Source organism: Somniosus microcephalus, chromosome 4, assembly GCF_052327205.1.
Source record: "Somniosus microcephalus isolate GS21.2 chromosome 4, FLI_Smic_1.0, whole genome shotgun sequence".
Taxonomy (NCBI): Eukaryota; Metazoa; Chordata; class Chondrichthyes; order Squaliformes; family Somniosidae; genus Somniosus; species Somniosus microcephalus.
The window spans coordinates 343,966,478-343,974,602 of NC_140990.1; positions in this window are offsets into that span (position 1 = coordinate 343,966,478).

The window sequence follows — 8,125 nt, forward strand, 5'->3', positions numbered from 1 at the left end:
AGAAGAGAACATCGTTGCTTACCATTAGAGAATAGCTAACGAAGTGAAACAATGGAAGGTTTACTCCCACCGGCGACGCTTCAATTGTCAGGTAATGTGGCTGAAAATTGGAGAAGGTTCAAACAACGGTTAGAGTTGTATTTAGCGGCAATCGGAGCTGACAAGAAAAGTAACAAACAGAAATCGTCACTGTTCTTACATGTCGTGGGTGATGCAGCGCTGGAGGTATATAATAATTTCATATTTGCTGTTGATGGAGACAAAAGGAAGCTAGATAAAATAATGGAACAGTTTGAGGCCTACTGCGTACCTAAACGCAACGTGACCTTTGAGAGGCACAAATTTTTCACCTGTGTACAGAAAATCGGCGAGACTATTGATCAGTATGTGACTGAACTGAGAAACCGAAGCAAATCGTGTGAATTTGGGGGACTCACAGACTCGCTGATAAAAGACAGACTGGTGTGTGGTATTCCAGATAATGGTCTAAGGGTAAGACTGCTAAGAGAGCAAGATCTCGACCTGGGAAAAGCCATAGCACTGTGTAGGGCTACAGAGACTGTGAAGTTGCAGGCAAAGGAGCTGTTCAGTGACAGTAGCTGCAACGTGGATGCAGTGAGAAAGAACGGATACAAACCGTTTAACAAAGAGAGCGCCAATGTGAAAAAAGAGGCGTGGCCAGCAAACAAAAATGAAAGGGACAATCGGAAGTCATGTAGTCAATGCGGTATACAGCATACACCAAGAAAGTGTCCAGCATATGGTAAAACATGCAATAGATGCAACAAAAACAACCATTATGCCCGTTGCTGTAAGAACCAAGTGCAACAAAGCAAGGTCCATACAGTAGATGAAAGCGAGATAGAGGAATTCTATGAAGATGTTGTGTCTGAAAACAAAAAAGAAAGAGACTGGATGTTGACACTAAAAGTGAATGACATACACATTCCATTTAAATTGGATACTGGAGCACAAGTTAATGTGATATCAGAGACCGATTTTAAGAGAATTAGACCCAGACCAAAGTTACATGGAATACAAGTGAAAGTGACCGGATACTCAGGTACTGATATACCAGTGAAAGGAAAATGCATTGTTAAAGTAACACACAAGGACAGAGAGCACACACTAGCATTAATCATGGTGCCAAAGGATGTGCAAGCCATACTAGGGTTAAAAGCCTGTGAGAGACTGAACCTGGTAAAGAGAGTCCTCGTTGTGGAAAGCGAAGGAGAGACAGTCTATGATGAACTCATGAAAGAGTACAAAGACCTATTTAAGGGTCTAGGCTGCATTCCAGGAGAACACACGATCAGAGTAGATAAAAGTATGACACCGGTCATACATCCATGCAGAAAAGTTCCGTTTGCTCTTCAAAAGCAACTGAAGGCAGAGTTGGACAGGATGGAAAGCCTGAACGTGATTCAGAAGATAGATGAGCCAACTGAGTGGGTGAGTTCCCTCGTCGTAGTGGACAAAAAGAATGGAAAGCTCAGAATTTGCCTGGATCCAAGAGATCTAAACAGAGCAATAAAGAGAGAGCACTTCAAGCTTCCTACACGTGAGGAAATCATGGCACAGTTTGCAAATGCAAAATATTTCAGCAAGTTAGATGCTTCATCAGGATTTTGGCAGATGAAGCTGGACGAAGCAAGTTCAAGACTGTGCACATTCAACACTCCATTTGGCAGATACAGATTCCTAAGGTTACTATTTGGCATTGCCTCAGCTCCTGAAGTGTATCACAAGACTATCCATATGATCTATGAGCACCTGGAGGGAGTTGATACATCAATGGATGACATCATAGTATGGGGAACCACGAGAACTGAGCATGACGAGAGACTGAAAAAAGTGCTGGAAGCAACAAGGAAAACAAACCTGAAGCTGAATAGAGAGAAATGCCAGCTCGGGGTGACAGAACTGACATTCGTGGGAGATATCCTTAGCAGTGAGGGCATCAGACCAGATCCCAGATAGGTGTCCGCCATTGAGAATATGCCAAGGCCACAATGCAAAAAGGACGTGCAGAGGTTTAATGGAATGATCAACTACATGGGTAAATTCATATCCAACCTCTCAGAAAAAATAGCGCCACTGAGAAGACTAACTGAAAAGAACATAGAATGGGAATGGAATCATGAGCATGAGAAGTCATGGAGCAATCTAAAGGAACTGCTCACAGAGGAACCAGTTCTGAGGTTTTATGACCCAGCGAGACCCATCAAGATATCATCAGATGCATCACAGAGTGGGCTCGGTGCCGTTCTTCTGCAACAATATGACTACTGGCAACCTATTGCATATGCATCGCGCTCAATGACAGATGCGGAGACGCGATATGCTCAAATAGAAAAGGAGCTGCTCAGCATCACATACGCCTGTGAAAGATTTCACCAGTTTGTGGCAGGACAAGCAATCAGTGTAGAGACTGACCATAAGCCCTTGATTGCATTGTTCCAAAAGCCACTGAATAGCTGTCTGCTTAGAATACAAAGAATGATGATCAGGCTGCAACGCTATACACTGAATGTTGTGTACACACCGGGTAAGCTGATGTATACAGCAGACACGTTGTCCAGAGCTGTTGACCCAAGTGAGCCCGCAAACACCACAATGGATGAAAAAGTGAACGCCTACGTGGACATGATCACAAGTGCACTGCCCATAGCAGATGCAAAAATGGAGCTCATAAAGACTGAGACAAACAAAGATGAAACAATGAGACGACTGAGAAAAAGCATCTTGGATGGATGGCCCAACATGAAGCAAGACTGCTCACCTGATATAGCAGAGTACTGGAACTGCAGGGCGGAACTATCAGTGGTCGAAGACATCATCTACAAAGGAAGTAAAATAGTTATCCCAAAGAGTCTGAGAAGAGAGATGCTAAAAAAGATCCATGGAGGACATCTGGGAATCAAAAAGTGTAAGAAAAGAGCACGAGAGGTGATGTACTGGCCACGAATCAACCAAGATGTGACAAATGAGGTGTCAAACTGCACAATATGCCTGAAATATCGAGCAAACAATCCGGTAGAACCACTAAAGCCACACCCAGCACCAGACAGACCTTACCAGAAGGTAGGCGCTGACCTATTCGTATGTCAAGGGAAGGACTATCTTGTTGTCACAGACTATTACTCCCTGTATCCAGAGGTTTGTAGACTGTACACAACCACTGCAGAAGCTGTGATAAGAAGTATGAAAGCCATATTCTCCAGACATGGCGTGGCAAGCGAGGTCTTCACAGACAACGGACCCCAGTTTAACAATGCAAATTTCCGACACTTTACCAAAGAGTGGGACTTTGTCCACACAACGTCAAGTCCTCACTATCCACAGTCCAATGGACTCGTGGAAAAATCGGTCCAGACAGTGAAAAGACTGATGTACAAGGCAAAAGACAGTGGAACTGACTTCTACCAAAGCATGCTTGTATACCGCACAATGCCGCTCGAGTGTGGTATGTCACCAGCCCAACTCCTGATGGGACGTCGGCTAAGGTCAAACCTACCCATCCCGGAGAACCTCCTGAAAACAAAAGAGGGGGAGAAAATGAGGAAGTTCAAAGAGCAACAGAAAGAAAAGCAAAAGTACTACTATGACAGAGGAACACAAAACCGACCTGAACTCCACACTGGTGACCAAGTAAGGTTGAAAGACAAAACAAACACATGGACTCAGAAGGGAACTGTCCTGAGTGAAGTTCAACCAAGATCATACACCATTCAGACAGATGAGGGTGCTGTTCTGAGAAGAAATCGTAGGGATCTTCTCATGGGACCAGCCACAGCAGGTCAAGAGACTGATACTGGTGAACAACCTGATCACACAGCTGAGAACCAATCATCTGAGGCAACAACTCAGATTCAAGGACAATCAATCAGAAAATCCTCAAGACATGTGAAGCCTCCTGAGAGACTCATTGAGCAAATTTAAGGACTATTGTTAAAGAAGGAAGTAATGTTATCTTATTCTTTCTTCAAGTTCTAGTGTATTGACATATTTCATGTGAACACACAAAGCAAGGGTAAAAAACCTTGATCATGATAATGATAATGTAAGTTCATTAAATGTTGTTAGTTAAAAGTAAAATACTTTTGTTTTAAGAAAGGGAGATGTAATGATAACAGCAAATAGTGATGATATTTGTCTGTGTTTGATTACTTATGCCTTACAGCATATTTGTCTGTGTTTTTGATTACTTGTGCCTGACCAGCAGAGGTCATGTGAAAGACAAGCAGTCCAGAGGAGTTTTACTTTCAGTTTCATTCTAGATGCATCACAGCATAGTGTGTTCTGTAAAAAGCTGTAGAAAGTCTTGAACAAGACTTTAGATTAAACAACATTCTCTTTCAGAAATGAGTCTTTATTGAACCCAAAAAGAAATCAAAACACAATGTAAATTAATGACTAATGTTACCAGAGTTACTGTTAATTGAGGAGGGCCAATACTGGCTGCATTTCACCAACAGGCCTCTAGGGGGAGTGGGGATTTATTTTTAGAAATAGGAGCAGGAGTTGGCCATTCGACCTCTGGAGCCTGCTCCACCATTCAATAAGATCATGGCTGATCTGATCTTGGCCTCAACTCCACTTTCCTGCCTGCTCCCCCATAGCCCTTGACTCCCCTATATTTCAATTATCTGTCTATCTCCACCTTAAATATATTCAATGACCCAGCCTCCACAGCTCTTTTGGGCAGAGAATTCCAAAGATTTTCGACCCTCTGAGAGAAGAAATTCCTCCTCATCTCAGTTTTAAATGAGCGACTCCTTATTCTGAAACTATGCCCCCTAGTTCTAGATTCCCCCACAAGGGGAAACATCCTCTCAGCATCTACCCTGTCCAACCCCCTCAGAATCTTATATGTTTCAATAAGATCCCCTCATTCTTCTAAACTCCAATGAGTACAGGCCCAACCTGCTCAACCTTTCTTCATAAGACAACCCCTCATCTCAGGAATCAACCTCGTGAACCTTCTCTGAACTGCCTCCAATGCAAGTATATCGCTCCTTAAATAAGGAGACCAAAACTGTACACAGTTCTCCAGGTGTGGTCTCACCAGCACCCTGTACAGTTGTAGCAAGACTTCCCTACTTTTATATTCCATCCCACTTGCAATAAAGGCCAACATTCCATTTGCCTTCCTAATTACTTGCTGTACCTGCATGCTAACTTTTTGTGTTTCATGTACGAGGACCCCCAGATCCCTCTGTACCGCAGCATTTTGTAGTCTCTCACCATTTAAATAATAATTAGCTTTTTTATTCTTCCTACCAAAGTGGATAACCTCACATTTTCCCACATTATACTACATCTGCCAATTTTGCCCACTCACTTAACCTTTTTATATCCCTTTGCAGATTCTTTGTGTCCTCCTCACAATTTGCTTTCCTGCCTATCTTTGTATCATCAGCAAATTTGGCTACAGTACACTCGGTCCCTTCATCCAAGTCATTAATATAGGTTGTAAATAGTTGAGGCCCCAGCACTGATCCCTGTGACACCCCACTATTTATAGTTTGCCAACCTGAAAATGACCCATTTATCCCGACTCTGTTTTCTGTTCATTAGCCAATCATCTATCTATGCTAATATATTTCCCCAACCCCATGAGCTCTTATCTTGTGTGCAGTAACCTTGTATGTGGTACCTTATCGCATGCCTTCTGGAAATCCAAATACACTACATCTACTGGTTCCCCTTTATCCGCCCTGCTCATTACATCCTCAAAGAACTCTAGCAAATTTGTCAAACATGATTTCCCTTTCATAAAACCATGCTGGCTCTGCTTGATTTTATTGTGATTTTCCTGCTACTACTTCCTTAATAATGGACTCCAGCATTTTCCCAATGACAGATGGTAGGCTAACTGGTCTATAGTTTCCTGCTTTCTGTCTCCCTCCTTTCTAGAATAGGGGCGTTACAGTTGCAGTTTTCCAATCTGCTGGGACCTCTCCAGAATCCAGGGAATTTTGGTAGATTACAACTAATGCATCCACTATCTCTGCAGCCACTTCTTTTAAGACCCTAGGATGCAGGCCATCAGGTCCAGGAGAGTTGTCCACCTTTAGTCCCATTAGTTTGCCTAGTACTATTTCTTTAGTGATAGTGATTGTTTTAAGTTCCTCCCTCCCTATAGCCTCTTGATTATCTATTATTATTCGGATGCTTTTAGTGTCTTCTACCATGAAGACTGATACAAAATATTTGTTCAAAGTCTCTGCCATTTCCCTGTTTCCCATTATTAATTCCCCAGTCTCATCCTCTAAGGGACCAACGTGTACTTTAGCTACTCCCTTCCCTTTTATATACCTGTAGAAGCTCTTACTGTCTGTTTTTTAATTTCTTGCTAGTTTACTCTCATAATCTATCTTCTGCCTCTTTATAATTTTTTTAGTCGTCCTTTGCTGGTTTCTAAAAAATTCCTAATCCCCTGGCCTACTGTAGTGTATGTGCCTTTAAGAGCCCCAGGTGTGCTGTAATGCCGGTAATTGCCACTCGGGCTATATAAGCCTGTATATTGTGTATGTCCATTAGAATCCCCCCCCCAGACTTTGCTCAGTAAATACCTATGAACCAACTCCTGTCTTCAGTGTCTTTATCAACACACGGACACTACAGTGGCGACGAAGTGGAAACGGACTTACCTGCAATTCGGCAGCACCTCAAGGACATCGATTCCTCGGGCGTCCAGAAGACTCAAGGAAGTGAGAGAAGCTGTGGTTTCACCAGCTGGCCAAGCTGGTGGCAGGTACTGCACTAATCCTTCCTTGGCGTCAGGCTGGGGCTCCAGCGGCTGGCTCTACGGCTGAGACAGGCAGCGAAATCGGAGGTAAGCTATAACAGACTGGGAGGGAGCACTCGGGAGATGGCCGGTGCGGCAAGCAGGTCAGCGTTCAGACCTGGAGAGAAACTCCGGCGGGAACGAGTCTCCAACGGTAAATTAAAAAAAAAGAACGGAAACCGCAGTAAACAGCGTTGTCATCGGCAGCAGCGGCGGGAAAGCGCGGGAAGCGCCATATCTTTGCTGCAGAAAAGAAAAAGAAAGCACGGGAAGCGCCATATCTTTTCTGAAATGCTTAAGTCTGGCAATATTGATGCTTTTGATAGCGAAATAGAGGATTGGACCACATACGTGGAAAGAGTAGAGGTATATTGCACTGCAAATGGAATAGAAGATGAAAAAAAAGCTTCAGTACTTCTGAACTTAATGGGCGCAAAGGCATACGGGCTGTTACGAAATTTAATCACTCCAGCCAAACCAAAGGACAAGAATTTTAAAGAAATTGTTGATACCCTGCAGGAGCACTTAAACCCAACACCGCTGCTGATAGCGGAATGATTCAAGTTCTTCAAGAGAAATCAACACAAGAATGAAAGTAACGCTGATTACCTAACCAAATTAAGAAAGCTATCAAAGTACTGCCAATTCGGGGCAGGACTATCAGATTATCTTCGAGACAAATTCGTTTGCGGTCTCTTAAGTGAAGGAACACAAAAAAGGCTGCTTTCTGAAAAAGATTTAACATTGGACAAAGCTTTCAGTATGGCTGTATCATACGAAGCAGCAGCAAGAGGAGCTGCAGAGATACAACAAAAGACACAGGACTTCGGCACCCATGAAATGACACAGGGTTTCGAAAGATGTTATCGCTGCGGCAGATCCACCCATAACCAGAGGGACTGCTGGTTCAAGGACAAAGCATGCAGGCACATTGCACGGGTATGCCAATCTGGACAAAATAAATCCACAGACAGAAAAAAAAAAATCAATAAAGAAAAGTACAGGAAGGTACAAATGATGACAGACAGTAGCTCCGAAGACCAGAAGAGTGATAGCGACTTCGAAAACAAGAGACTAAGCTGTCTCAAATTACATAATGTACTTGCCAAAGATGATTACCAAACCATTTGGGTTACCCTCACGATAGCAGGGTCCCCAGTTAAAATGGAGCTAGATACAGGATCAGCTCTAACCATAATAAATTGATGGGATTACGAGAGGCTATTTTCGCATATACCTCTAAAAGTCACATCCATTATCTTAAAAACATATACGGGGCAGAAAGTATACTCCAAAGGAAAAATAAGCGTGCCTGTTGTATACAACGGCAAA